Source organism: Brachionichthys hirsutus, unplaced genomic scaffold (genome assembly GCF_040956055.1).
Source record: "Brachionichthys hirsutus isolate HB-005 unplaced genomic scaffold, CSIRO-AGI_Bhir_v1 contig_405, whole genome shotgun sequence".
NCBI classification, from domain to species: Eukaryota; Metazoa; Chordata; class Actinopteri; order Lophiiformes; family Brachionichthyidae; genus Brachionichthys; species Brachionichthys hirsutus.
The window spans coordinates 113,135-136,433 of record NW_027180402.1 but is presented as its reverse complement, the minus strand read 5'-3'; the positions used below and the strand labels follow the sequence as shown (position 1 = coordinate 136,433).

The 23,299-nt window shown below is 45.9% G+C and overlaps 2 non-coding genes and 3 pseudogenes across 2 annotated transcripts; all 5 read right to left on the bottom strand.

Annotated features, from left to right (window-relative positions):
* Positions 1–2,867: 2,867 nt before the first annotated feature.
* LOC137914674 (trans-L-3-hydroxyproline dehydratase-like) lies at positions 2,868–4,565 on the bottom strand (annotated as a pseudogene).
* A 1,001-nt stretch (positions 4,566–5,566) lies between these two features.
* On the bottom strand, positions 5,567–5,742 carry LOC137914688 (U2 spliceosomal RNA; annotated as a pseudogene).
* Positions 5,743–7,005: 1,263 nt separating this feature from the next.
* On the bottom strand, positions 7,006–7,196 carry LOC137914691 (U2 spliceosomal RNA). Its single transcript, XR_011106421.1, has one exon. It is a non-coding gene; the product is annotated as a U2 spliceosomal RNA (small nuclear RNA).
* A 10,925-nt stretch (positions 7,197–18,121) lies between these two features.
* LOC137914687 (U2 spliceosomal RNA) lies at positions 18,122–18,297 on the bottom strand (annotated as a pseudogene).
* Positions 18,298–19,560: 1,263 nt separating this feature from the next.
* LOC137914690 (U2 spliceosomal RNA) lies at positions 19,561–19,751 on the bottom strand. The gene has a single exon (XR_011106420.1). It is a non-coding gene; the product is annotated as a U2 spliceosomal RNA (small nuclear RNA).
* Between the last annotated feature and the right edge of the window lie 3,548 nt (positions 19,752–23,299).

The window sequence follows — 23,299 nt, the reverse complement described above, 5'->3', positions numbered from 1 at the left end:
TCTTAAATGAGGATTTTAAGAAACCAGTAGTGAACCAGGGTTTATTGAAACCATGTCGTTTATTGATTTTGATGTTCACAAGTGGAAAACACTCATTAAATACGGTATTGAACAGATGGATAAAAGATTGATCGGCTTTGTTGGCATCCTGCTGATGATAAACTTCTTCCCAATTTACGTTCTCGACCTTACCTCTAAAGCATTTGATGTTATCTTCATTGAATTTGCGGAAACTTACTCCAACATTTGCAACCTTATGTTTAAAACTATTACTTGAAGTGACATGGAAAACAGGAAAATGGTCAGAAATGCCAGAGTATAATATTCCTGAGTTAACTTGATAATCAAATGTATTAGTTATAATGTTGTCAATAAGAGTGGCTGTTTTACAGGTCACTCTATTTGGTTTGTCAATAAGAGGAAAAAAATAAGATGAATATTATACAGGAGGAGAGCAGGGAACCAGCTGTGAGCCTTCGATGTCTCACAGCTGGTTCCCTGCTCTCCTTTCAAAGCGCCGAGATCTAACGAGTCTCCTGTGAAACGGTCAGAGACTCAGTAAAACGTGCTTCTACTGCGTCCTGCTGTAAACCTAATTCCATGCCCCCCCCCCCCCCCCCCCCGCTTGCCCCTTCTCTTTGGTCCCACAGTTCCTGAGGGCGGTGAAGCACTTCGGTGAGGATCCCGGTAAGATGCAGCCGGATGAGTTCTTCGGCGTCTTCGACCAGTTCCTGCAGTCGTTCTCTGAGGCTCAGCAGGAGAACGAGAACGTGCGCAAACGCAAAGAGGAGGAGGAGCGCAGGGCCAAAACGGAAGCTCAGGCACGACAGCCGTCAGAATGCACCGATACTTTAAGATCGTGGAGCATAATCTGACTTTCCCTTTTAGATTCATCCATTGAGAACTGAATGCAGAGTTAAAGCAACATTTTATTTTTAAACATGACTTTAATCTTTCAAGTGAAAAGTTTAGCTAGTAAATTGAACTGGTCTCTTTTACTTAGAATGTTCTTTAATTCTATGAATATTTTTGATAAGCATATCCGTTTCTTTCTGGCAGATGATCAGAATTACAGATTGATACTGCTCTCGTGTATTATTTCAACATCAAATCCGTCAGTCTGGAGATGTGAGTGCAGCCAAGAAGCAGCTCGTCAGATTTTGTTACCTTCGGCCAGCGCTAAAGGCTATTTCCTATTTTTATGCTAATCTAAAATAAACAGCTGCTGGTGGTCGCCTCCGACACGATTGAAACAATTTTATTCTGTCTCCCCCAGCTGAAGGAGCGCAAGGCCCGGAAGGCGAAGGCCAACGGGGAGGACGACGGCGGTGAATTTGACCACTTGGTGTCTGCGCTGCGGTCGGGGGAGGTCTTTGACGAGGACTTATCCAAGATGAAACGCAACCGAAAGCGTATCAACAACCAGACTACAGATGCTAGAGAGCGACCCGTCACAAAACGCAACATCTAAAGGGGTTGGGGGTCATCGTCATGCCCACTGTCCAACTTGATTTAGGTTTGCTCCATGAGCAGCGTGAATGAATGAATGAATATATTTATTAGATACAATGTTAGAGTACAAGTACAGTCACACAGTAGCATGTATTACAGTACAAGTACAGTCACACAGTAGCATGTATTACAGTACAAGTACAGTCACACAGGAGCGTGTATTACAGTACAAGTACAGTCACACAGTAGCATGTATTACAGTACAAGTACAGTCACACAGTAGCATGTATTACAGTACAAATAAAGTCAAACATCCTGTCTAAGAGGAGCATTTCTAAAAAGCCCTTGCGGTCTTGTTTCCGTTGAAAGTCCTTCGTACATAAATCATCCACAATTAACAATACAAATTTAACAATACAAATACAAATAAAACCAATATTCAATAACTCAATTGATGCAACGTAACATTAGAAAAATAAAAATAAAATGATTTTACACCACTGATGCAAACTAACAATTAATCTAAAATAAATTACACCACTGATGCAAAATGACAATGAATGACAATAGATTACATAAATTACAATAAATTACTAAGGCAATTAATATGTGCAACGTAGGTGGACAAAAAAAAAGGGGGGGGGGGGGGGGGTTGATCCGGAGAGAGTCGTGATGACTATCTCCGTTTCTGTCCCCCTGAAAGGTGTATTTTTAGGGCCGTTTTGAAGGATGTGGATCCAGCGTGGATCCATCCAGTGTCGACCTCCGTTATTGGACTTTATATCATTTAAATATTTCCTTCCATTATACTGAACTGTTAATAATAAAGAGGAAGAACAGTGATGCGGCTTCCTGTGTCGTTTGCAACATCTTGCACTTTGGATTCTATTCTTTTTTATGTTCTCCCATTTGAACAGAAGAGGGTTGGGGGTACACCCCGGACAAGGCGCCAGCTCATCGGAGCCACACGAAAGAAACGACACGCTCACACACCTGCAGAGAATTTGGTGTGACCAGTTCACCCAAGTTGCATGTTGTTGGAGGAACCTAGAGAGCCCCCCCCAAACAAAGCCAGCACCTTCTTGCTGTGAGTAGGGTGTAGCTCCATCTAGTGGTCGGTCAATGCAATTGATATGATTTATTTATTTCATTTAGATTATCTCCTCAGGGATTATCAGGTGTTTCGGTGGCCCCCTTAGATGAGGGTGAGGTGGAGGTTGTTTAATTGCCTGTAACTGTCAATTACCAGGAAATTCTATACACTAGAGCTTTTAATTCAAAATAAAAAATATTATTTTGAAAAACAAAACAATCAAAGCCAATGGAATATTTGAATACTGTATTTTCCTTACACAATTATGGATCCACACCCCTTGTTGGAGCGCTCGTGTGCAAACACAACGTGCAACGCCGGTTTAGTTGAGCAGAAAGCCGAGTTTCAGCTCGTCATCCGTCTCCTGGACGAAGCGTGAAGCTCCGGTATAAAAGGCTCTGCCAGCAACTTCCACCACGACGGCCTCGTAGCCGCCACACGTTGTCTCCTGAACAGAAACGAAGGCGTCAACCAAGCAGGCGGTTCTTTGTTGCAACAGCCATCAACGTCATAAAGGTATTTAGAGGGCGTCCAGTCATTAATGTCATTCTGAACCGATTCCACCTGAGCAGGCAAACTGAGGGATTCATTCTCAAAGAGATGTTCATACTTCATGCTGGTCAGAAGGGAAACGTTTAGTGTTCAAGATGCATTTCCTACATCAATAAAAACAGACATTTTCTGTGATGGCTTGAGTTGTACACGCCTGGGTATTTTTATTCATGATATATTGGGCAAAAAGTCAGATAAAAAAAACAAAGTGATCTTGATTGAGCATCAGAATCCAGATGTGCCTCAAACTTTAATCCATTCTGGGCGATCACATAACCGGCTCCAACTCTGGTACCTTGACGGCTCGCCCTGTGAACCGGGATCCAGTGGTTCCACTCTGAAAGGTCCTGGCCTGGTCCAGCTGGACGAGCCCTTTGTGATACTGAAGAGCCACTCGCGCCGTCACACCAGAACCCGTGGGGCTCCGGTCCACCTGCGACCAGGTTTATATCGGTTTAAAACCTCTCGATATCGAATCGCTCCGTGTGTGTCCGGTATGAGGCGGCCTCCCCACCCGAGGTACCCGAGCGTCTGCAAACACGCAGACATTGGCGGTGGCATCGGAGGAGAAATCATCTCTGCCATCGGTGAGGATGGTCCCATAACAGAAGGCCAGATCCTCACTGGTGGGGTGGCGGAACTTCACCTGGAGGTCAAACGGCTCTTAGAGAGACTGAATGTAAGATCAACCCGTTTCTCGTACGCATTTGTTTTTCTCTCTCGAGGAGCAGAAATGTTCCTCTTTGGGCTCTCCCACTCGCTCTGAATCATGGGTACTGTAGTCTATTGCTCCACCTGAGACTTGACGGCGTCGGTCACGGCCGTGGCCGCGTCCACCAGATCTCGCGTCCTGGACTTGGACACGTCGAGGCCGAACCTCTGGGCGCCGACGAAGGCGTAGAAGGCTCCTCCGTAGCTGATGTCCACCGTCACATCTAGAAGGACAGGTCCCTTCATTAGTCCCGCAGGACACGCGGACCCCTCTAGGGATCAGTTTCACACATCCTACCCGTAGCGCAGACGAAGGCTGGCACGCTGTGAAACCTCACCGCCCCCGTTTTACCGTCAGAGTACTCGACAAACGCCTTCACCAGCCCGCAGGGGCAGTGGATGTTCACTTGGGTCTCTGGAGACCGGGGGGACGCTCCACCAGTCCGTAGTCCACGGCAAAGCGTCCCAGGGCGATGACGGCGTGTCCACACGTGGTGCTGTAGCCCTCGTTGTGCATGAACAGCGCCCCCTGTCGGCCTCGGGCAGCTCGCTCTTCACCGTAGTGTCCCCGGGGCTCGAACAGCAGCGTCTTCCTGAGGTGGTCCAGGTGGTCCCGGGCGTAACGGCGTTTGGACAGCACGCCGTCCCCCTCGACTGCTGGGTAGCCACTGAGGACTATCCGTAAAGGGTGTCCTCCTGCGTGCATGTCCACCACTGAGAACTCGTCTCCTTCGTGAGGTGGAAGCTGCAAGTCCATCTCCGCACTCATTTTAGAAAAATGAAAAAAAAAAATTTTTTTAAAACAATGCTTTAGGACAACATTTATGAACACGGTTTTACATTTTTAAAAACATAGCTAAACTCATTTTATGAAATGAAATTATTGAGTGTGTTTTTCTTTTTGGGTGATTGATATTTTCTTAAAGTTGTACGAGGAAGGACATGAAATCCCACGCAGAGGCCAAAACACAAAAAGGGAAACGCTGATAATCCAATAATAGCACGTTGTGTTTGTCTTTATTATAATTATTAAACCCTTTCATGTCTTTGTTACGTCACATCTCCTCCATGAACTTCTTTCTGAGGACTATTCCAAAGTGACGGTTAAAGTTCTTTTGCAACTTTTCGACACATCTCGGGATTGACAATCATTGTTGATCACATGAATTAGGAATCAGAAAATTAACTCTTCCAGCTGTAATTCCTTTTACCTGGTGGGTAACGAGTCTCCGGACTGAAACAGCTCGACGCACTTTGTTTTTGTCAATGAATAAACGTTACGTCACGTCATTTAAATGAGACATTAGCGCCGCCTGGTGTTCCGGAGGACGGACTGCATGCGCGACATTAATACCTGTATGGCATTTCTTGCCATTCGGTGGAGCCAGAGATTAAAGTTTGATCAGCGACGGGAGGAATGGAATTAATGGGAATTTAATGGATTAACGGGGAATAAACTGGGAATTTTCCAAATTGAAGGTTTGCTCCACATAGGGAACCTAAATATAGTTGGGGAAAGTACATTTTAGTATAATCTTGACTAAAAAAAACAGATGCTTCCTGCATGGCTATTGAGACCACGCCCCCTACGCGCACTGCGCATTTGTGTTATAAAGAATTTCCACACTGAGAGAAATGAAGGTTTATTTGGTTAAAATAATCTGCGACACACACAACAGCGTTGGGCTCTTCTGGAACCCGGAAGTGACGTAGAGCTTCAGTCTTTACCAGCTTTTTGTTTGTTTCTTTACATTATTGGGGGGGTGCACCGTTCCCGGAGGTACTGCAATACCAGGTCGATGCGTGGAGTGGACGGAGCAAGCCCCTATTCCACCTCCCTGCTCCAAAAATCAATTTAATATATGGTCCCCGGGTAGGGGACGTATCAGATATTAAATTGATAAGAACAGATTTTTTTTCTTTCGAAAAGTTTTATTGACACTTAATACTCATATATACATTCATATAATTCTTTTCATATAGTATGTGAACACAATTCTGTAAAAACACATCTAAGACATTAAAATTCTGCCTTAAAAGAGGTTATACAGATAAAAGTGTTTGTGAAAAGATGATCTTATACAAGTTAAAACTGTGTCAAATATCCTTAAAACAGTCTTTAAAAGAGGAGTGCATTGTTTAAAAGGCTCTGCTGATCTTTCAGTTTGTGCCGGAGCGCAGTGAGTCCCTACCAAGGGGAACTCATCCTGCTCCTCCAAACAGCCGGTCTGTCGGGGTCCTGCCCCGGTGCCCAGAGGAGATCCCCCGCCCTCGTGCTCCTTCCCGCCTGCCTCACCCGGAGAGCCAGGCCGCCGCTGCTGTGTCCTTATTTTCGTGGGTCCAGCTCCTTCGTCCGAATGGGCACAGAGGCGATTCTTCTTTGTGGCTGCGTCCGCAGCCTTCCGCCTGCAGCTTCAGCTGCTTTGACGGTTGCTGCCGCCATCCGGAACGCAGCCACGGGGGGGATCTGCATGTGCTTCCTTACCAGCAAGTTTCTGGAGGTCCAGATGGCGTCTTTGATGGCGGTGATGGCGAGCCACTGCTTTGCGTGTTCTTTTGCAGGCACTTGTTTTTGGTTCACTCCGTAGAGGACCAGTTGTGCAGTGAGGACCTCCCTTGCTGGCAAGTACGGGAAATTCAAGGAGCTGGCCATTTCCCACAGGTCCACAGCAGCGCCGCACTCCCAGAGCAGATGCCTCACCGACTCCGGGGCGCCACAACCCGGTCGGGGGCAGGTCGACAGTCTCGCCATTCCCCGGGAGTGCATTACGGACCTGACCGGGAGGATCTCGTGGGCCACCATCCAGGACAGATCCCGGAGCTTGTTTGAAAGAGCAGGATGGTTCACGTTGCGCCAAACTGTTTGGGGTTCGCCGAGTGCAAGCCCCCGCACTGGACTCACCGGCTCGCGCTCCTGCACAACACATAAAAGAGAGCGATGGCTGGTTAAAACCGACAACTCCTCATGTTCCAGATTAAAATTCTTTAATAAATTTTTAATCGCAGTGTAAGCTGGTGGCAGGTTAAAAGACACAGGAACTTTAAGATCAGTGGGTAAAATCTTTAAGTGTCTGAACGTGTCTGAACGACAACACTGAACGTGTTGTCTCCTGGGTCGTGACGTCACGCTGCGTGGGAGAACACGGACCCGGCGGAGCTCGCTGCAGCTTCTATGGTTGTATTTCTGAACATCAAAGGGGGGGTGCACCGGTCCTGGAGGTACTGCAATACCAGGTCGATGCGTGGAGTGGACGGAGCAAGCCCCTATTCCATCTCCCTGCTCCAAAAATCAATTTAATATATGGTCCCCGGGTAGGGGACGTATCAGATATTAAACTGATAAGAACAGATACTACACTTGATCTTAGCCAAAAGGCCGAGAAGCGATAACCGGAGTAGGGTCCGAGGCGGGGGGGTCTTCCGCCGCCCCGTCCTTCTCACTGACGGTCCGCAGAACCGAGTCACGAACCGGGACCGGATCCGGGTCGCGTGAATAACGAATAACATAAAACACAGCGCAGTGAAGAAAACGTCACAGTATCGCTGAGAAAGAGAGTTACTTTAGGAAAGTGGGACGTTACCCACAAGTCTGGGCGACACTTCCTGGTCACGTGATCCGCGCTGAACCAACGGGAACGCAAAGCCGCCGAACCGCTTTGGTTTTAGGGGTTTTTAACGCGTAAGAATGTTTTTATCCCACAAAACCTGACGTGACAATACTTTATATAGTTTTACAAACACAGGATATGGTGTTATTACCCAAAGTGCACTGGACTCTGCACGGCAGGGGCATCCTCATCCCTGAGCCAAACTCGTCTGACTGCATACCGGAATGGGACTGGATGTTACAATCCTTTTCGCCTTGCTAAATGGGTAGGGATTATAGTCATCAAAGGGCAGGATAGAAGGGGCTAAGGGTTTCATTGGGGTCATCAGGTGGGCACCCTCCATCATAGGTGTTTCACTGAACAGGCCCACGACACCTCAAGAGGGCTCAGCAGCAACACCTGGCGTCCCGGGTGTGCCCCCCTCTGCCTTACCCCCTTCTATACACCCTGTTGTTGTCTCTGTCATTTTGGGGCCCAGCTGTTGTCTCTCCTCCTGATCCAGAGCCACTGGCTTGCTCGTTCAGCAGCACTGGACAGGGCTTTGATGATTTGCCGTTGGGCCTGGCCCCGGATTCCCATGCCCCTGAGGAGACTAGTAGCAGTCCTGCCCACAAAGCCTCTGCAGCCCACTTCTACAGGGAGGACTGTGGTCTTCCAGCCCCGTTGTTCAGCATCCGCTGCCAGCTCAGCATACCGAAGCTTCTTCCGCTCAAAGGCCTCGCCTATATTATCCTCCCATGGCACTGTGAGCTCTATGATGTAAACACTTCGAATTGAGGTAGACCACAACACAAGATCTGGCCTGAGGTTGGTTGTGGCAATCTCCACTGGAAAGCAGAGTCTCTGCTCCAGATCAACAAGGAGTCTCCAGTCCCGTGCTGCTCCCATCTGTCCTACCTCTGATTTTGGAATACATCTCTTTTGCTGTTTCTCCCCTTCACGGACAAAATGTCCTAATGATGTAAGATGGGAGGAAAGGGGGGGGAGGGCATTGACGACAATTCTTCTATTCTCCAGTGCAGCTGCCAGACACTTCAGGACTTGATTGTGCCGCCAGGTGTAACGGCCTTGTGTAAGGCTTGTCTTGCAGCCAACTAGAATGTGCTTCAAGTTTGCTGGAGATGGACAGAGGGGGCATGTAGGATCTTCTCCGTACCATTGGTTGAGGTTCTGTGGTGATGGTAGCACATCATATGTCGCTCGCAGGATAAAGCTGGTTCGATAAGCTTCCATGTCCCACATCTCTCTCCAAGAGAGCTTGCGCTTCTCAACATCTTCCCAACGCATCCATTGACCTTGCTTTCCTTGTGAGACAGCCTTTGCACACCTTGCAGCCTGCTCCTCTCGGCGAACCTCCTCGACCACCAGCCCACGTCGCTGAGCTGGAGATGCCTTGCACCAGGATGGTTTACCCTCCTCTAGGCCAATGCCTCCTCTTCCCATTTGCATGTGGCCGACAATATCCCGGTGCTTAAGGGCTGATTTAGCCTGGTGTATAGCTACAGTTGGAGTCCACTTCCTCCCAGTTGCAATTGCAGGAGCGGTTTGAGCTCCACAGGGGTCTCGAGAATCTGTCAGCATCATCTCCAGCCTGACTTTGCTGCTCTTGTATTCCTCTGTGAGGCTGCATAGAGGAAGCTCCAGGATGCCTTTACCATACAGTGCTATGTTGGTAAGGCACCTGGGAAGCCCAAGCCATTTCCTGGCAAAAGAGCTGATGACCCTCTCCAGCTTCTCAACCTTCGAGCATGGTACCTCATAAATGGTCAGAGGCCACATCAGCCGAGGTATGAGACCAAACTGAAGACACCAAAGCTTCAGCCTGCCAGGGAGCATGGTCCTGTCAATGCTCTGAAGACCGCTGATGGCATCCCGTCTAAGCTGCTCCACTTGAACCATATCCTTAAGGGTTGCATCGTACCAACGCCCGAGGCTCTTGATTGGCTTCTCTAACACAGTTGGTATGGGCTCCTCGCCGATGTTAAAGCGCTGGTCTGATAGCTTCCCTTTCACCACAGATAAGCTCCTGGACTTGCTCGGTTTAAACCTCATCCGGGCCCATTCGATGTTCTCCTGCAATATCTGAGGAGGTTCTGGTGGCCAGAAAACAGAGGCTGGATGTTCTCCCAAAGATATATTGTCTGTTCACAACCTCCTTGATTCAGACATGTTTCCCTCTCTGAAGGTTCTACCCAAGTTGCCCAAACAGTGCCCGTAAGCAGCTGCTCATGTGAACGGTCCTTTAGAGCACTGCGTCTGGCTCAAACGAGCCAGAAAAGACTTCACAGTCTTGCAGTCATTGAAAAAGACGAGCTTCAGAATCACAACAGAGTGATCGACCGATTTGCTTCTCTTAAAAACAGACGGCATTCTTTGATGCTTCCATCCACCAAATAACTTGTAATGTGAGCCATTTTGTTTATTGTTAATGCTGTAAACATCCTGTTACTGTTTAAACCTGTTTGTTGTTGTACTGTATTGAAAAACAGACTGAAATAATAATAATGTATAATTTCTCAGTCCTTGTTAGCCGTTTGTGAGGTTTTGTGCTCGTACGCTACATTTGCTCACATCCTTTTCATCTCCTGGGGGCTAAGCCCCCCTTATCCTTAAAACCTAGTGACGCCCCTGTACAGCTCCATGGCTAATGCATCTGTGCGTTTCCCTTAAGTGTGTCACACACTAACTAAATGTTACTACCAGCAGTGATAAACTTACTTTCTTGAATAACTTTCTTATATCCATTCTTCATCCATCCGTTCACATTCTTCTCCTAAAGCTCTTCTATTATGCTCTGTGTGCTTCAAATAGAGCTGCAGGTACCGACAATTAGCGGTCACAGGGAAAACGTGAAAACATGTCTCCCCCTGCAGTAGAAAAATAACTTTGTCTGCCTAATTCATTGTGTGTGTCTCAATACTTTTTACCCTAACTCCTCAGTCATGTTAAGGCTCGACAAAGATTTTAATGTTAGGTCCAGGTCATTATTGAAACAGAGAAATTAATTCTCAATTAACTTACCTGGTTAAATAAAGGTTCAATAAATGTTGATGGTATTATTTCTTTGAATTGATCAATAGCACCATCAGATAGACATCGAGTCAAGGCAGTTCTGTTTGATGGCACGTAGTCCAATAATACAAACGTAAAAGTGATGAATTTGTGGTCTGATAAAAAAGGATTCAGTGGAAATACAATTAGTAATTGATCAATATCAATACCATACGTGAGAACCAGATCAGGCAACAAGGCAGTAGCAAGGCAGTCGTCACTGACATGAATGTTAAAATCTCCCACAATTATCTGTTCTGTTTTCAGAACTAAGCTTGTTAAGAACGTATAAAATCAGAGTGTGGGCCTGGAGGACGGTAAACTATATGTTGTTGCCTTTCTCCACGTTCTGTTACTTTAGCTCGCACACAGCATCCATTATTTTAAGAATATCCTTTTGTAATTTTACAATATCTTTCATTTCTTCTGCTAGGAAGCGGATGAAGGAATGTTTTTTCTCCTCCAAATCCTCGACACTTCCTTGTTTTTTTTAATCTATTTGACAAACCTTTTATAATATAAATACTTTTTAGCCTGTCCTTGAATCTCTACATTACTTTATGTGACTGTGAAGAAAGGATCAGGATGCGACAGAATATCTTTCGGAAAAGAACAACATGCCAGAGGGTTGTATAAATGGTTTATTTTAAGTGTGCAATACAGAGAGGCAGTGATAAAAGCGTGAATTGTTAAAAAATATATTCATTCATATTTGCAACAGTCTTAAACGCCATGATGCTTGTTAAAGGTTATACAATAAAGATACGTTTAAATTCGGAGGTACAGCGAGGTTCAAATGCAAGAAGTGATTCTCAGATCAGTGGAATGAACAGTTCTTGGCAGGCTCCCTCACCATTACACATAAAATAGTTCTCAAATGCAGGTATGTATGAAAGTCAGAATGTACATCCCCACAATCCATCAGTTCACACCATTAAAAACCATATCTATTGCTGTAGCTGGTATGGTGCTGCGTGCACATTAAAAGATTACAGAATGAGAAACCTAATGAATACATTAGGATGCGACATATTGTTTTATTCATAAAACAGAAGTAAAAGGATCTAATGCAGTGAAGTCAGCTGCTTAGCAAGTTCTCCGGCCTTTGTACTCTCTATTTGTTCTTGGCAGCTAGTGGTTTGCGGCTGATCTTCTTGGTCTTATCATTGCTCTTTGGGGGTTCTGGGTTATTTCTCTGTACCCACCCACGCAGGCAGGACTGGTACTGGGGTGAGCTCATTGGGCCACTGTACCCACAGGGCTGGAGCTATTTCCTCTTATCCTAAACCGGGGCAATTAACCCATTGTTCATTTGTCTTGTCAGGCGTATAAAGTTAGCATCTCAGTAAGCATGGCTGCTTTGATCAATAGACTGCAGGTGGTTCTCTATAGTTTAATGGCTCCTTTGGCCACAGGTTGGGCTGGCACACTCATTCATTCCACTTTGTGTCGACTACTCTTGTTAAAATACCTGGAACAACTGAAAAATGCAATTATATACTTATAAATATGGTCAGTTAACATTACATAACGGAGCAGGTCTATCTCTGTGTGTGTGTGTGTGTGTGTTGTTTATAGCATGAAAGAGGGGGATTTGTTGCTAAAGGACAATAAGAGATGGGAGGCTAATTCCTATTGCAAATTACAGCATTACAGTTCATTCTGAAAGAGTGTGTTGCATAAACTGATTGCGTCATCTCTTTGTTTCAGTGTTATTGAGATTTTTTTGTTCTTTGCGTGTCATTTAACGTTGTCTGCGTGACTCAGTTCACGTGTGTGGTGCAGTTATTTACAAAGTCGTAGGAAAGCAGAAATGAGACACAAGTAGACGTGAACGGTGCGAATTAAATGAGCAAATCTCACATCAGATACACAAACACATGTAGGGGTGGGGGGACAGCTGTGTGATGCAGAAGCTTGCCGGCTGTCTTTGTGTGCGTCCGGATAATGTTGTGAACCCAGACATGGTAGTATTATTTGTGTTTGTTTTCCGTGCAAACTGAAATTAAATATGGAAATGGAAAGCATCAGTGTCATGACATGCAACATTGAAACAAGATTCAATGAGTGAGCATCGGCTGCAGCACGATGAAAACAAGCACACCAGCTACACCCTGTCGATCCTCCTTTATAGTGTTGCCGATTTTTTTTTTTTTATTATTATTTTCTTATGAACACATAAAACATTGAAGTACAGCATGTACAAATACACATACAATGTACACATACCCATACACACTTACATTGATAATTAAAATAATAAAAACTGACACCAACAATGGAGCCAAAAAAAAAAAAAAAAAAGGGGTGGGTGGGAGGAGTGAGGGGGGGGGTCAAGAGGGCCTGTCAAGAGGGAGTTCTGGGGCTTTTTGCCTCGGCCCAGAAAGTAAGCTGATAACATGTAGATCTACGCTTAAAGGAAAGTGAGGCTGAAGGGAGGGCCAGGATGACGGCGCTGAAGGGGAGATTTCTAATAGGTCTGTCACTGATGATAATAAAAGGCAGGACAGCTTTAACCCATATGAGCAAATTCCATGCACTGTACCTCAACAAATCCCCCCAAAACAAAAAAAGATTTAACATGCCTCCAGCACTTGACACAAGGTCATTTTGCATTCATGGTGTGTTCTGTGGGAAAGATCAGGGAAGTCTTTCTGGCAGGAGTTGTTTTTATTTTCAACTCAGAGTTATAATTTGTTGTGGTTTATCTTAATGTGACACATCTGAGTGTCTGGAAACCCGATAGAGAATGTGTGCACCTGTAGAGGACACATTTTAAACCTGTTAGTCTTCAAAGGCCCGCTAAGAAACATTACACTTTAATTTTTGATTTTGGCCCCTAAAGGACACTCACAGGGGAGAAAAAAAACATGACCTTACTCAACTTTTGACTTTAAATACCAACAACAAAATTCACAGGGATTCCGCAGACGCTGAGGAGGAGCAGGGGAAGCCAGCCTGAAACACAGGAGCAAACACAAGGAAGCACAGGAAGGACACGCTTTTTGAACTGACAAAAGAAGTACATACACAAACTATATAAACAGGGATAATGAGACGGTGAGAAACTGGGATGAATATTCAGCGGGGAGCAGAAGAAAAGACACAGAATTAAGTCCCTCAAGAAAAATAAACCTTCAAGCTAAGGAAACACTTTCATGACAACAAACTTTGTCAATATTGTATGTTTCATGTATGAAGTTTACACAAGTTGAAGTTTACAGGACAGGTGAATACTTTCTTCCTTACACATGTAATAGCAGTCTCTTTAGTTGTAAGGTGAAGTCAGGGATTCAATTTAAATTTTATATGCACGTGTAAATGTACCACTGATTCCATAAAATATATTTATTAAAAATAAAAACATTATTTTTGGTAGAAATTACATTATTTGTGTGCTTCCCCCCCTCACACTGACTATTTTTGTCTATAAATAACTGACTGTTGCTTTAAGTGACATCACAAAGATTAAGTGACATCATTTGAACCTCTAGCATCCAGGAGCAAAGAAAGCAAGTTCTGACATTCCTTTCCATTCCTTTTTTGTTGTTTTGTCATGTTGGATGAGGTCCGTCAAGCTCAATCTAACCACCCCTTCACGCAATATTGAGAGGGAAAACAGATTTGTATTAAAAAATGTCCACTATTAATGTAAAGAAAATGAAATTATCAATTGAAAGTATACTCACTTATAGGTCAGGAAATTGATCACATGGAGAAAAAAGGCCATTTTAGGATGAATTTTACCAGCCTGTCACATAATTTATTGTGACGGGGTGGTTCTTCAACTCACTCAGAAAACTGTCCAAATTATGTAATAATGTAGTTTCAACACATAATTAAAATCTTAAAGGTCCAATATTATGGAAAAACTCACTTTCCCCTTCTTTCTACACTATTATTGTGATTTTGGGTCCTTATCAACCCAAAACAGCGAAATAAACCATCAAGCCAATCCTTCGTAGTTTGTGTAGGTCTGTAATCAGCTCCTGAAATGCGTCTGGAAGAAATTACGCTCGCTGTGACGGCACAGCGGGCAAATGTGCACTAGATGTGTGTGCGTCCCCGTGTCTGTGTTCTGCCCGTCCACGCTCTGCTGCATTTTCCCTGCATCGAGTTTAATTTTGGTGGTAATGTTCCGGCAAAAATGGGCATGGTAGCGTGCATGCAAGCGTGCTCGATATGAACGACTCTTGCTTCAGGGTTTAGAGCGTTTCTTACAGAGCCGTTTGATACAGAAATGACGGACGCTGTCCTGCAGCATTGGTTTGCTATTTTGACCAAATCACAGAGTCATCTTGTTAAAAAAAAATGGAAATAGACTGAAATGGTTCAGAAATTAATGTTGAATAACGTTCTCGTTTTGTGGACTAATGAAGGGAGTATGTTTTATTTCTAATTTTTAAGTCAATCTATATTTTTTTTGTAAAAACAATGGCACTGTTGACATGTGAAATTCATATTTCACAGATAATGATCATAAAAATGAAAAAAACTGATTAAATATTGATGGTTTCCGAAAAAGGACATTTTACGAGCAGTAAAACATTAGATTTTATTTATTTTTTTCATGTACCACCACTCAAATAGTGTACATATTGTCCGTGACGGAGCGGTACAAAAATGGCTACAAGGTGTAAATCAAATGGATATTATTAATAAAGAGTTTATTCCTGAGGTGGGAAAATATGTTTTGTTGTTGGATTAACACGTCCTTCACGTTGTGGGTTGTGCATGAAAATTTGGAAATGGCACCCGTTTTGGAGAATGACCCTGCCCTCAAAGTGGAGGAGCAGCGGCTCTACTCCGAGCTCCTCCCGGATGACTGAGCTTCTCACCCTATCTCTAAGGGAGAGCCCAGCCACCCTACGGAAGAAGCTCATTTCAGCCGCTTGTACCCGCGATCTTGTTCTTTCGGTCACTACCCAAAGCTCGTGACCATAGGTGAGGGTCGGAGAACGAAGATCGACCGGTAAATTGAGAGCTTCCGCCTTTCGGCTCAGCTCTCTCTTCACCATGACGGATCTGTGCAGAGTCCGCATCACTGCAGACGCTGCACCGATCCGTCTGTCGATCCCCGCTCAATCCTTCCCTCACTCGCGAACAAGATCCCGGGTACTTGAACTCCTCCACTTGGGGCAGGATCTCCTTCTCTGTTTCTGCCCCCCCTGATGTGTACACATTTCAGCAAAGTTCACTTTGGAGCACGCTTTTTGAAGATGGACAATCTGGCCAGCGTTCTCCTGAACCACTTCTTTTTCTTCTTCTGTGGCTTCTCTTCAGGTATTGGCCTCTGAAGATCTTCCAAAGTCCTCATGGCGTTGGTGTTGTCTTCCTCTTCCTGCTCCTCCTTCAAAGAGTCTTCCTCTTCCTGCTCCTCCGTCAAAGAGTCTTCCTCTTCTTGCTCCTCCTTCAAAGAGTCTTCCTCATTCTCTGCCAGAAGGGGAGCCTCATTCAAGCCTGAGGTTCTCTCTTTGTCATTTTGCTGCGATGTGGAGGCCATGTCTTTCTCCGGTTGCTCCTCTTCTTTCCCCAACTGAAGGTTAGTCTCTTGAGGAGGAGGAGACGACTTCTTCTCCTGCTCATCCCAGCGACGTTCCAGGTCCTTCAAAGCCCTCTTAGTGCTGTTGTTTTCCAGAGTCTGTTCCACCATGGTCTTAGCATACGTCGCCACCTCCTGTGAAGAATGATGAATATATTTATTAGATAGAATGTTAGAGTACAAGTACAGTCACACAGTAGCAGGTTTTACAGTACAAATAAAGTCAAACATCCTGTCTAAGAGGAGCATTTCTAAAAAGCCCTTGCGGTCTTTCCGTTGAAAGTCCTTGGTACATAAATCATCGACATTTAACAACACAAATTTCACAATACAGATAAAAATAAAACCAATATTTAATTACTCAATTACCTGTAGCAGGGAGGCGTTCTCCTCTTGGAGTTGGAGATTCCGATGACGACACTCCTTCAGATCATCTTGGAGCTGAAGAATCTCTGTGTGCCCCACCTGAAGCTGGGCTTCATGTTCAGCCTGCATTCTCTCCATAAGCGCCTGCCACTGCGCGTCTCTCATCTGAATGGAGATGCTCTGACTGTGGAGTGCAGCCCTGTTGTGTTCCTCCTGCTCCTGCTCCAGACGCTTAATCTCTGCTTGCATCTTCTTCACTTGTCTCTGAAGGCCTTTTTCCGACCTCACATCGCAGAAGGTGACAGCATTCAAGTCCAGATACTCGACTGGACATATTATGCTTTCTTGCTTGGCTTCATGCAGCTCTCTTTCGACATGGCGCATATTCTCCTTCAGGAGCTCCTTCTCGGCACTCCAGGAGTGGCCATCTTTCTTTGCCTGAAGCTTGACAAGGAAAACCATCAGCAGCTTGCCATTGAGCTGGACGTTGAACCTCCCCGCATGTTTGCTCTGGGAGAGGCTCACGGAGTCATCCTTCAGCTTCTGTCTGAGACGCTTCTCAGCCACCGCCATTGTGTGCATCGTTTCCTGCACTTGCATGCGGAGGAAGCGAAGCAGATCCTCCTTCTCAACTTCGGTGTTGATTCTGTCCGTCATTTGGTTCATTTTAATGGGACTGTTCAAGTTGCGTTGAAGGTGTGTCTTCTTCTGGATGTTAATTTCACTGTTACCAGTGTCTGGACCTGAACCTGGGTCAAGCTTTAAATATATTTTAAGCTTGACCCATTCCTTTGATGTCTGGCATAAAGACATCAAAGGAAGAACCCAATTCCTTTTATGGCACAGCTGCCTTTGAGGCTTTGATATTTTTGTTGCTAGGATACCACCTCATATCGATGTGCAAAACACACACACACACACACACACACACACAATTATTCCTCATACGTATTATAATTATTACATTGTTACAGGGTTGATCATTTCCCCGCCCCCCACTCTTTTCAGTCACGGAAATGTGAGATCATGCCTAATCAGTGAGGCAACGACTCACCAGATAGTCCTTTTTTATTTTTTATTTTTAAATGCCTCCTGTAAGTAAATGGGGAAAATCCAGATTTCCGGCATCCGGATCATTCTCAATATTTAATGAGAACAAACAGACAGACAAACAAATAAATGCTGTCAAAAACATAAAGGTAAAAATGGATTAAACCTCCACAATCCATTCCAGATGATACGACTACTGTGTGTGTGTGTGTGTGTGTCTGAGATAAAGGTGAAGTAATCTTTTTGCGGTTTCAGATTTTATGTTTAAACGTTCTGGTATTAAAATAAGATAGACCATACCTCAAGAAACAAAGCAGCAGTAAACTCCTCAGAGGCAGGGCCGTCCCCCGCGGGAACCAGGTCTGCTCAGAGGGACAGTCTTTTGGGAGGCCTGTGACTGCGTATTGGGTAGCGTCTCTCAGGTGTGACCCCTGGGCCACACCTGATTTTATCGATTCCAGCAGATCAATCACATGATGTAATATCCGATTCTAACACAAGATGGCGCCACCACGTAACACGGATGACGTCATTAGAGTTTTCCTGACTGACTTTTTAATCCATGTCAGTAAGTGTCCACGTCCACGTCGGCACTGAACGTGTTGTCTCCTGGGTCGTGACGTCACGCTGCGTGGGAGAACACGGACCAGGCGGAGCTCGCTGCAGCTTCTATGGTTGTATTTCTGAACATCAAAGGGGGGGTGCACCGGTCCTGGAGGTACTGCAATACCAGGTCGATGCGTGGAGTGGACGGAGCAAGCCCCTATTCCATCTCCCTGCTCCAAAAATCAATTTAATATATGGTCCCCGGGTAGGGGACGTATCAGATATTAAATTGATAAGAACAGATTTTTTTTCTTTCGAAAAGTTTTATTGACACTTAATACTCATATATACATTCATATAATTCTTTTCATATAGTATGTGAACACAATTCTGTAAAAACACATCTAAGACATTAAAATTCTGCCTTAAAAGAGGTTATACAGATAAAAGTGTTTGTGAAAAGATGATCTTATACAAGTTAAAACTGTGTCAAATATCCTTAAAACAGTCTTTAAAAGAGGAGTGCATTGTTTAAAAGGCTCTGCTGATCTTTCAGTTTGTGCCGGAGCGCAGTGAGTCCCTACCAAGGGGAACTCATCCTGCTCCTCCAAACAGCCGGTCTGTCGGGGTCCTGCCCCGGTGCCCAGAGGAGATCCCCCGCCCTCGTGCTCCTTCCCGCCTGCCTCACCCGGAGAGCCAGGCCGCCGCTGCTGTGTCCTTATTTTCGTGGGTCCAGCTCCTTCGTCCGAATGGGCACAGAGGCGATTCTTCTTTGTGGCTGCGTCCGCAGCCTTCCGCCTGCAGCTTCAGCTGCTTTGACGGTTGCTGCCGCCATCCGGAACGCAGCCACGGGGGGGATCTGCATGTGCTTCCTTACCAGCAAGTTTCTGGAGGTCCAGATGGCGTCTTTGATGGCGGTGATGGCGAGCCACTGCTTTGCGTGTTCTTTTGCAGGCACTTGTTTTTGGTTCACTCCGTAGAGGACCAGTTGTGCAGTGAGGACCTCCCTTGCTGGCAAGTACGGGAAATTCAAGGAGCTGGCCATTTCCCACAGGTCCACAGCAGCGCCGCACTCCCAGAGCAGATGCCTCACCGACTCCGGGGCGCCACAACCCGGTCGGGGGCAGGTCGACAGTCTCGCCATTCCCCGGGAGTGCATTACGGACCTGACCGGGAGGATCTCGTGGGCCACCATCCAGGACAGATCCCGGAGCTTGTTTGAAAGAGCAGGATGGTTCACGTTGCGCCAAACTGTTTGGGGTTCGCCGAGTGCAAGCCCCCGCACTGGACTCACCGGCTCGCGCTCCTGCACAACACATAAAAGAGAGCGATGGCTGGTTAAAACCGACAACTCCTCATGTTCCAGATTAAAATTCTTTAATAAATTTTTAATCGCAGTGTAAGCTGGTGGCAGGTTAAAAGACACAGGAACTTTAAGATCAGTGGGTAAAATCTTTAAGTGTCTGAACGTGTCTGAACGACAACACTGAACGTGTTGTCTCCTGGGTCGTGACGTCACGCTGCGTGGGAGAACACGGACCCGGCGGAGCTCGCTGCAGCTTCTATGGTTGTATTTCTGAACATCAAAGGGGGGGTGCACCGGTCCTGGAGGTACTGCAATACCAGGTCGATGCGTGGAGTGGACGGAGCAAGCCCCTATTCCATCTCCCTGCTCCAAAAATCAATTTAATATATGGTCCCCGGGTAGGGGACGTATCAGATATTAAACTGATAAGAACAGATACTACACTTGATCTTAGCCAAAAGGCCGAGAAGCGATAACCGGAGTAGGGTCCGAGGCGGGGGGGTCTTCCGCCGCCCCGTCCTTCTCACTGACGGTCCGCAGAACCGAGTCACGAACCGGGACCGGATCCGGGTCGCGTGAATAACGAATAACATAAAACACAGCGCAGTGAAGAAAACGTCACAGTATCGCTGAGAAAGAGAGTTACTTTAGGAAAGTGGGACGTTACCCACAAGTCTGGGCGACACTTCCTGGTCACGTGATCCGCGCTGAACCAACGGGAACGCAAAGCCGCCGAACCGCTTTGGTTTTAGGGGTTTTTAACGCGTAAGAATGTTTTTATCCCACAAAACCTGACGTGACAATACTTTATATAGTTTTACAAACACAGGATATGGTGTTATTACCCAAAGTGCACTGGACTCTGCACGGCAGGGGCATCCTCATCCCTGAGCCAAACTCGTCTGACTGCATACCGGAATGGGACTGGATGTTACAATCCTTTTCGCCTTGCTAAATGGGTAGGGATTATAGTCATCAAAGGGCAGGATAGAAGGGGCTAAGGGTTTCATTGGGGTCATCAGGTGGGCACCCTCCATCATAGGTGTTTCACTGAACAGGCCCACGACACCTCAAGAGGGCTCAGCAGCAACACCTGGCGTCCCGGGTGTGCCCCCCTCTGCCTTACCCCCTTCTATACACCCTGTTGTTGTCTCTGTCATTTTGGGGCCCAGCTGTTGTCTCTCCTCCTGATCCAGAGCCACTGGCTTGCTCGTTCAGCAGCACTGGACAGGGCTTTGATGATTTGCCGTTGGGCCTGGCCCCGGATTCCCATGCCCCTGAGGAGACTAGTAGCAGTCCTGCCCACAAAGCCTCTGCAGCCCACTTCTACAGGGAGGACTGTGGTCTTCCAGCCCCGTTGTTCAGCATCCGCTGCCAGCTCAGCATACCGAAGCTTCTTCCGCTCAAAGGCCTCGCCTATATTATCCTCCCATGGCACTGTGAGCTCTATGATGTAAACACTTCGAATTGAGGTAGACCACAACACAAGATCTGGCCTGAGGTTGGTTGTGGCAATCTCCACTGGAAAGCAGAGTCTCTGCTCCAGATCAACAAGGAGTCTCCAGTCCCGTGCTGCTCCCATCTGTCCTACCTCTGATTTTGGAATACATCTCTTTTGCTGTTTCTCCCCTTCACGGACAAAATGTCCTAATGATGTAAGATGGGAGGAAAGGGGGGGGAGGGCATTGACGACAATTCTTCTATTCTCCAGTGCAGCTGCCAGACACTTCAGGACTTGATTGTGCCGCCAGGTGTAACGGCCTTGTGTAAGGCTTGTCTTGCAGCCAACTAGAATGTGCTTCAAGTTTGCTGGAGATGGACAGAGGGGGCATGTAGGATCTTCTCCGTACCATTGGTTGAGGTTCTGTGGTGATGGTAGCACATCATATGTCGCTCGCAGGATAAAGCTGGTTCGATAAGCTTCCATGTCCCACATCTCTCTCCAAGAGAGCTTGCGCTTCTCAACATCTTCCCAACGCATCCATTGACCTTGCTTTCCTTGTGAGACAGCCTTTGCACACCTTGCAGCCTGCTCCTCTCGGCGAACCTCCTCGACCACCAGCCCACGTCGCTGAGCTGGAGATGCCTTGCACCAGGATGGTTTACCCTCCTCTAGGCCAATGCCTCCTCTTCCCATTTGCATGTGGCCGACAATATCCCGGTGCTTAAGGGCTGATTTAGCCTGGTGTATAGCTACAGTTGGAGTCCACTTCCTCCCAGTTGCAATTGCAGGAGCGGTTTGAGCTCCACAGGGGTCTCGAGAATCTGTCAGCATCATCTCCAGCCTGACTTTGCTGCTCTTGTATTCCTCTGTGAGGCTGCATAGAGGAAGCTCCAGGATGCCTTTACCATACAGTGCTATGTTGGTAAGGCACCTGGGAAGCCCAAGCCATTTCCTGGCAAAAGAGCTGATGACCCTCTCCAGCTTCTCAACCTTCGAGCATGGTACCTCATAAATGGTCAGAGGCCACATCAGCCGAGGTATGAGACCAAACTGAAGACACCAAAGCTTCAGCCTGCCAGGGAGCATGGTCCTGTCAATGCTCTGAAGACCGCTGATGGCATCCCGTCTAAGCTGCTCCACTTGAACCATATCCTTAAGGGTTGCATCGTACCAACGCCCGAGGCTCTTGATTGGCTTCTCTAACACAGTTGGTATGGGCTCCTCGCCGATGTTAAAGCGCTGGTCTGATAGCTTCCCTTTCACCACAGATAAGCTCCTGGACTTGCTCGGTTTAAACCTCATCCGGGCCCATTCGATGTTCTCCTGCAATATCTGAGGAGGTTCTGGTGGCCAGAAAACAGAGGCTGGATGTTCTCCCAAAGATATATTGTCTGTTCACAACCTCCTTGATTCAGACATGTTTCCCTCTCTGAAGGTTCTACCCAAGTTGCCCAAACAGTGCCCGTAAGCAGCTGCTCATGTGAACGGTCCTTTAGAGCACTGCGTCTGGCTCAAACGAGCCAGAAAAGACTTCACAGTCTTGCAGTCATTGAAAAAGACGAGCTTCAGAATCACAACAGAGTGATCGACCGATTTGCTTCTCTTAAAAACAGACGGCATTCTTTGATGCTTCCATCCACCAAATAACTTGTAATGTGAGCCATTTTGTTTATTGTTAATGCTGTAAACATCCTGTTACTGTTTAAACCTGTTTGTTGTTGTACTGTATTGAAAAACAGACTGAAATAATAATAATGTATAATTTCTCAGTCCTTGTTAGCCGTTTGTGAGGTTTTGTGCTCGTACGCTACATTTGCTCACATCCTTTTCATCTCCTGGGGGCTAAGCCCCCCTTATCCTTAAAACCTAGTGACGCCCCTGTACAGCTCCATGGCTAATGCATCTGTGCGTTTCCCTTAAGTGTGTCACACACTAACTAAATGTTACTACCAGCAGTGATAAACTTACTTTCTTGAATAACTTTCTTATATCCATTCTTCATCCATCCGTTCACATTCTTCTCCTAAAGCTCTTCTATTATGCTCTGTGTGCTTCAAATAGAGCTGCAGGTACCGACAATTAGCGGTCACAGGGAAAACGTGAAAACATGTCTCCCCCTGCAGTAGAAAAATAACTTTGTCTGCCTAATTCATTGTGTGTGTCTCAATACTTTTTACCCTAACTCCTCAGTCATGTTAAGGCTCGACAAAGATTTTAATGTTAGGTCCAGGTCATTATTGAAACAGAGAAATTAATTCTCAATTAACTTACCTGGTTAAATAAAGGTTCAATAAATGTTGATGGTATTATTTCTTTGAATTGATCAATAGCACCATCAGATAGACATCGAGTCAAGGCAGTTCTGTTTGATGGCACGTAGTCCAATAATACAAACGTAAAAGTGATGAATTTGTGGTCTGATAAAAAAGGATTCAGTGGAAATACAATTAGTAATTGATCAATATCAATACCATACGTGAGAACCAGATCAGGCAACAAGGCAGTAGCAAGGCAGTCGTCACTGACATGAATGTTAAAATCTCCCACAATTATCTGTTCTGTTTTCAGAACTAAGCTT